General features: G+C 39.5%; 1 long non-coding RNA gene across 1 annotated transcript; it reads left to right on the top strand.

Annotated features, from left to right (window-relative positions):
- The first annotated feature begins 1,608 nt into the window (after positions 1-1,608).
- Positions 1,609-2,837, top strand: LOC306801993. The gene is made up of 2 exons (XR_013774238.1): positions 1,609-2,049; positions 2,579-2,837. It is a non-coding gene; the product is annotated as an uncharacterized lncRNA (long non-coding RNA).
- Positions 2,838-7,334: the final 4,497 nt, after the last annotated feature.

The following is a 7,334-nucleotide window of genomic DNA, read 5'->3' as shown; positions in this document are numbered from 1 at the left end:
CTTCAGTGCACTGGTGACCCCATCTGAGAGGTGGCTGTAGCTCATACCTGCACTTATCCCTTCCCCTCCCTGGACCTAACCTGCCATTTTTCCCTCCAATGCAAAGCTAAAAGCCTCTCCCAGATACTGACATCCACCCTTAGTCACTGCCTTCCCAAGGTGCTTCCATGCTTTTCTTTCATCTTAATGCTTTTCTAAAGCCCTACTTCACTAAGAAGGCCTTCAGGAAGACCATTAGAAGAGGTCTGCTGGCATCACTGTCTATCAGGCTGTACTGCAGTTTTTCAGTTTCCTCCTATCCTGCCAAAATGCCTTTAGCCTTTGACCCAGACTAAGCTCCTTAGGGTGGGCTTTGACCCAGACCAAGCTCCTCATGTTGCAAATATTTGTTTGCCCAGAATCTATTAGCACTCAGTCCAAAAGCAATCTTCTATGCTATAATAATTAATAACAACAATTCAGACACCTATGGCAGAACATTCCCATTCTTGACAACTTTATTTAAGGAGATACTTCCCTCCTATTTTGTTTTCAGGTAACTGTTTTAATCAACTGTCTTACTGGTCCTCAGGCAAAGTGGGGGACAAGGAAGACACTGCACAGAAATCTCAAGATGAATAAGCAGAATGGCATTATTCCTTGAAGACAACAGCCTTCATGCTGAAAATAATTGTGTCTGAACAATTATTGTTTTAATCCCTGGCCCAGTACACAGACATTTCAAACCCATGATCTGCAGGTCAAAACTAGTCATAAATTTATATCAATATCAACAGTTTCAGGCTTCCACCTCACCATTACAGTTTATTTTTTCCTTTTGACATTTTCAGTACAAAAGTTCAGCCTGTCATTTCAAATTGTTCTTTCAACCCAAATTTGATTTTAAAATAAACAAAAATCAAAAAGGAATGTTTGTTTGAGATTTTTCTGAACCAGTGGAGATTTGTGGGATGTTTCAGGGGGGGCAAATAAAGAGAGAGGGGGGGAAAGAAGCCAAAATTAATCTGTGTCTCCACCTTTTTCCCACTCTTACCAATCCAAATACTGTTATTAGTAAAACTGGAGTTTGCAAGCAACTGCATTAGTCTGGATAGTACATTATATTCTCCTAGTTTCCAGTGTTGAAAAAAAGGTCAGATTTTAGTGTTATTTTCTACGAATATTCCTGATGCCATTGCCACAAGAACACCACTGCAGACAACTGAATGGCCCTGTACCTCTTCAGGTTCTCCACCCACCCAAGCACACCTTGGTAGCCAGGCACTCCATCAAAGCACAGCTTTGGGCTATTTGCCCAAGAACTCTTTCTGCACACAGCTGTGCAGGCAGATTTCTTTGGGAACGTCCCTGCAAACCCTGTGGCCACATCCCTATGATCTATGTGTGCTGCAGCCAAGATATTTCAGGTGCCTTTCCCATGACCATCCATCAACCCCTGTAGAGTTTCTGTGAGCCAACAAGGTCAGGTCCATGAACCTTGGCACGGATGCAAACTGTATTTTAAACACACCAAACAGCAAAAGACATCTAAGGTGCATCCTGACCTTGTAGATCACATTACATCTGCACAGCCAGGCTGAGCTGGGCTCCTTCCTCAGGGTCATCAGCACCATGGTGACCCTTGGGCAAGAGGCAGCTTCTCACATCAGGGGCTGGCTGTATGACCTCTGCACCTTCTGAGCCTTCAGCAGACTGGGTTTCCTGGAGTCTGGACTCTGCACACTCCCAGCCCCCGTGCCTGTTGCTCACCTCTGCCTGACTTGCAACACTGCTTTTTCCACAGCATTTCATCAGCCTGTTGTAGTAATTTGGGCCCATGCTTGCATTCACGCTGTCTTTGCCAGCCTGTTGTGACACTGCCTGTTGGAGAAACATGCACAATTCCCCCTGCAAAACTATTTAAATGGTCATCTCTGCACTTCCTTCAGCAGCAAAGACTGGACAATAACATGGAGGAGAAGGAGAGTATTTTGCATGTTACAAGCATATGTCCTTTGCATGTGTTATGTATTTGCTATGAGTACCTGAGCCTTTTGGTGGGTGTGCAAGGTAGGTAGAGCAGAGGGAACTGTAGCTGTTAGGAAAAAGTTAAGTAGGTAAAAGGTTAAAATAATGTCACTGACTTGGGCTTCCCAAAAGAATGTAACCAGTTATCTGAGATCAGAGTTAACCATTCACACAGCTGAGGTGCCCTGAGGGGACAAAATAGGATCGAACTGCTCCCATTGGTACAGAGAATTAGAATTCATTAGGGAGAGGATCACTGAGGCAAGAGATAACCTAATAAAGAAGGGAGGAGGTTACAAAAGGTGACTCTCATTTTCACAATAATTGGACAACCTGCACAGTGTGCCCATCAAGTGATTCTACATTAAAAAAAACAAACAACAAACAAAAAACCCTTCAGTCTCCCAAAGCACAGTGAGAGTAGTTTTTAATGAAATAAACTCAAACAAAAACATTACTTATCTTTATATTAATATTCACATCTGTGAATTTCAACATACTAAATCACCCGTGCTTCTCGCTGTTGGCCCAGAGCCCACATAAGCATGATTATATATGCTGTATTTTATAGGTGGACCTGTATATCTGAAGACTAACCAGATTAGACTGGATTTGCACAACCTGGCCAAAGACTGAAGGAGCGCCTGCACAACTGTCTGGCAGCCAAAGTGACTCTTAGGTCCCACTCAAATCCTTCTAATAGCCTTTTTCCCAAGTCACAAAATGTTCTCAATGCATTTCTCGTGAAAGCTGTGCAAGCTGTGTTACTTTACACAATTTTAACTCAATTATCCTTTTGAAATACATCATACATGTTTACTGCTTGTAAAGATTGTCTTCTATTATTTGTAAAGACTCTGTAAACAATGCTGCTATTCCATATAAAACAGAGATTCACACTTTTGCAGGAGAGTATGCAGGCAGAGGTGCCCTGAAGCTGTTTCAGCACCATACCATGATGGCATTTTAAAATAACTTTTTTCTTACATACATTTAAGTTTATAAATACCCATTTGTTTTTAAAATACTTTATTACAATTAAAGACTTACTAGTAAAAATTTCACCTTGAGATGTTTCTGTTTTATCTAAAATACAAAGTGCAGACAGACTCAATCATGGCAATAATTCAGCTGAAACTCAGGTCTCAGTGATAGTTTCTTGAGTAACAGGAGAGGATTAAGTACCTAGGTTAAAAGCTACTTTCAAATCAAGTAAACAAACCGGTCTGAGGTTCACCACACCTTTCTTATGAAGGAGTCTCTAGCTGAAAGGCATAATGCCAAAGAAACACCTGTCAGAAAATTCAGTAGCAATACTTCTAGGTATCCCACCTCAAGTAGTTCTTAAGATGTTACATTTACACTACATTTTAGGTTAGTACTCTTTCCTATCACACCCACAAAAGGGGAAAAAAAACTATCTGAAGCATTAGAGAAACAGAATAAGGAGGTATGATTGGTAGGTGGATCAATATTATTTTTCAATGCTGACTTGTCAAAATAATCCAGCTTTGCTCCTTGGAGTCCTCCTGAACAAAAAATGCTGTCCAACTAAAAACATCTGCCGGTTCCATCAACACAGAACGGGTCTGCTCACCTTGTTAACAAAGCACATCAGTCCAGCCACACCTCCTCCATAGCTCAATTCCTCTTAAGCCAGCACAGCTCTTGTCTTTTCTCCAGTCCTCACTGACCTGCCCATCATACCCATGTGCAGAGTGGGAGGGTAACAGCAAGTCACACTTGCAGGGAAACAGGCCTTTATAAAACTGCTGTGAAATTAGTCTTAGTGCTGAACAGGTAGAGCTCAGACACCAAAAGATACAGATCTCCATCAGAGTCACAAGTCTTAGTGTATACTGAGCCCAGGAAAAGAAACCAGGAGAATCACCTTGGAGAAGACTACCTATGTTTTACCTACAAGCTCTGAGTCTCAGCAAAAAGGAAAACAATCAGAAATCAGCCTAATTTCAAGTAACAGGCAGCTCAAAACTACTTTGTAGGAACTTCCAGCTGACCAAAGAAAATGGAGTCAGCTGTGAAACATCGTAAAAAAGAATTAAGGTGCCTCATAACGTGGAGACATGTAAGCAGTACAGTTTAAAGTACAAAAAGAAAGGGGAAACAGCAAGCAGATCTGTGGCTAAGAAGTTTGGTGAACCTCTAACAGGAGACATAATTCATATTTGGGACAAGAAATGTTTAACAAAATAGTACAGGGAGATTCAGAATTAACTTGGGACAAAGCAAAGAGAATTTGCTGGCCAAAGAAAGGTGTAGCCATCAGGCTGACCTATGGCAGTACTCTGATACTGAGAGCAGAAAAGAGAATCTGAAGCAGCAGATGAAAGCATATGTTAATCAGAGCCATAAAGGACAGCAGTGCCAAAGTCCACATGAAATCAGAGAATACTCTGGAAAGACATCCAGTGCCAAAGTTTTTTCTATACTTCATCATAGAATCAGACAATGGTTGTGGTTAGGAGGGATCTCTGACCTTTGGCAATTCAGGTTCACTCAGAGTTGGCTGCACAGGATCATCACATCCATCTGGACTTTAAATATGTCCAGAGGAGATATATGTCAGCATTGCTCTGCTCTTATCATGCCAAGCTGTTGCTGAAAGAATCTCCCTGTTCCTTTGAAAAACATTGATTTTTAAATCCCCAAATGGATGATTTGTGATTTAGACTGCAAAATTGTATAACATATGCATATATAACATTGTATAATATATGCAGAATGAAAGATTAGTGAAGAGCAAAATCCAGAGCTGAGCTGACATGTCAGTCCAAGTCAAATATACACTGTTTGGACTCTCATGGACTGTGAACTGCAGGTGTATCATGAATCCTGAAAAAAACAGTCAGATGTCCAAGTATGGGATACCAGCCCTGTATTTTTGTGACCTTATTATGGATCTAAAGAAGAGCCCACAGATTTAACCCAGGTTCATTTTGAAGGCATCAGGAAAATAATTCCTTGCATTGGAAAAAGATGAATGACAACTGTGCAGAACTTACAAAACCTCAATTAAACGTCTCTTCTGGAAAATGGCATTGATGGTGCTGTGGCAGACATACCCAAGAGAGAAAACAAAACAAAAACGTGGGAAAAGCCTCCCAAGGGAAAGCAGGCATGTGTGCATTGGTGGCAGAAGGAAGGTAACCACCAGGCTACAGTACAGAAGTACCTCAACTCTGGGTGCTGTTTGAGGGAGGTATGTTATCTCAAGCATTGCACAGGACATCCCTGTGATTAACTGAAGGTCAGGTCTTCATTTCTCCAGTGGGATACCTGGGGTGAGGCTCAAGGCTCATTTCCAAATGCAGCTCATAAACGCCAGAAAGGTAAGATAGAGAAAACACTACTTTCTACCAAAAAGACAATAAAAATTAGGTAGTAAAAATAGTAGTAGAGTTAGAAATAGTAGAAATATAAATTAGAATTAGTAGAATTAGAAATATTAGTAGAAGAAGAAACAGTAGGAAATATCAAATCTACTGTTTAATCTAAACCTAGTATTGCTGCAACAAATCTTTATCTGTTGGAAAAGCTTTTCTCAGTCTGTGGGAGATGGCCTGGATAGTTTACCAATCTTCACAAGATGTGTAGAGGTCAAATTGTATCACCTTTCATGTATGTGGTTTTCCGAGAACCACAGGAAAACAACACCCCCTTAGCAAGAGCTTATTCAGGTATTTGATTATTTGCTTATCAGGTTAAGCCCTCCATTGACAAACCTTTCACACTGATTGAAGAGTACAAATTCCACTGGAAAAGAGCCAGTCTTAAATACAATTTTATTTAGCAAAATCCTCAAAGTACCTGTGTTTATCTGACCCTTTAAATTTCTAAAAATCTTAAACTTCTTGACAATGCATCTCATTGATACTGAGTACCAGTAGTTTGCATTCAGCAAGTTTATTACAAAATTTGCTTCTGGAAACTAAAATTTACACTGCTAAATAAAGGTCCCCAGAATCCCAAAATAGTACTGGAAAATTAAGTTCTCAGAAAAAGAGGGAAAACTGTCTGATATGAAAAAATGTACAACTTCTGCTATCACAGCAGCTGCTGTTAATGCTCAGTGATTAGGGTGAAATGTAATAAGGATTGCAAATGGAGAATAGCTTATTAAGCAATTTATTTCTCCCTTTTACCAGGGCTGGAAAATTCCCTACAGTGCTCCCCTGAGCTTTCTGCCCAGGACGTTTAAAGATTACTTCTAATGCAACTTTGAAAGATTATGCCTTAATATAATAGATCAAATCAAGAAAATTAGTCTGGTGTTCTTCCTAAATTTTCTTTTAATGCTGTCCTCCTTCTCCCTTTAACTGTTTTGCCTGAGGCCACAATTTATCACTTTGATAGCACAACAGTGGCACATAAAAAAGTGCTTTGAATGAAAAAGGTGTGTCCCAACTTCCAGTAAAGAGGAGAGTCTGTATAAAAACTATGAATGAAAGCTGATTTTTCTTTTCTTTCCTTCTTTTTTTTTGGTTTTTTTTTTTTTTTTTTTTTTTTTTTTTTTTTTTTTTTTTTTTTTTTCCTGGACTCCCACAGGTTTTGCTAGTGCTAGTTGTGGGCTCTCTGCACCATGTACTGCTGCATGGGATGTGTTCTGGGGCTTTTCATTTCCTTACAGATCTTTCTTCTCCTGGCACCCATCTGGTAATTGCTTGTGCTTGAACACCAGCACTACAGGACATTTTTGTAGCTCAAGTGCTGTTTTATGTATTCAATATTTGTGAATAAAGAAGAAATTTCTCTCTCTTAACCAAACACATCTCCAAAACTTATTCTAGAGGTTTTTTAACAGTAAAGACTAGAGCAGATTGACAGCTGCCTGGAAAGGTTTGCTCAAATTTAATACTAATATAAATTCACAGCAGAGGTGAATTAAATCTTTTGATTCCACACATATATGAAAAATCACATACTTCTTCAGACATTACCTGCCTTAAAAAGAAAGCTGTATTTTTCATGGAAATAAATATTCAAAATGCAAAAATCAGTAGTATCATAGAAAGTATGTAGTGACACTTCAGTGTTTAAACTCCATGTTTAGAAAATTAACAAGATGAACATGCAAGTTTAAAGAAAAATACTAAGCAGACTGAAACTGCTAATAAGTGAAAATAGAAGTTTCCAGTGCCATCAGAGACATAATTGAATATCCTCTGGTGTTAATATAATTACTTCAGTAGTTTCACATGGACTGTTTTGGAGTTAAAAGGCCCAATAGCTGTGAAATAAAATTAGTTTTGGTCTGAAAGAGAAGACCCAAGACCAAGAGTGACAGCAGCCATAGCCCCTTTCCTCCT

The sequence above is a fragment of the Erithacus rubecula genome, assembly GCF_903797595.1.
Source record: "Erithacus rubecula genome assembly, chromosome: 5".
Taxonomy (NCBI): Eukaryota; Metazoa; Chordata; class Aves; order Passeriformes; family Muscicapidae; genus Erithacus; species Erithacus rubecula.
Note: the sequence above shows the minus strand (reverse complement) of the source record. Positions and strands in the feature narration are given on the sequence as shown.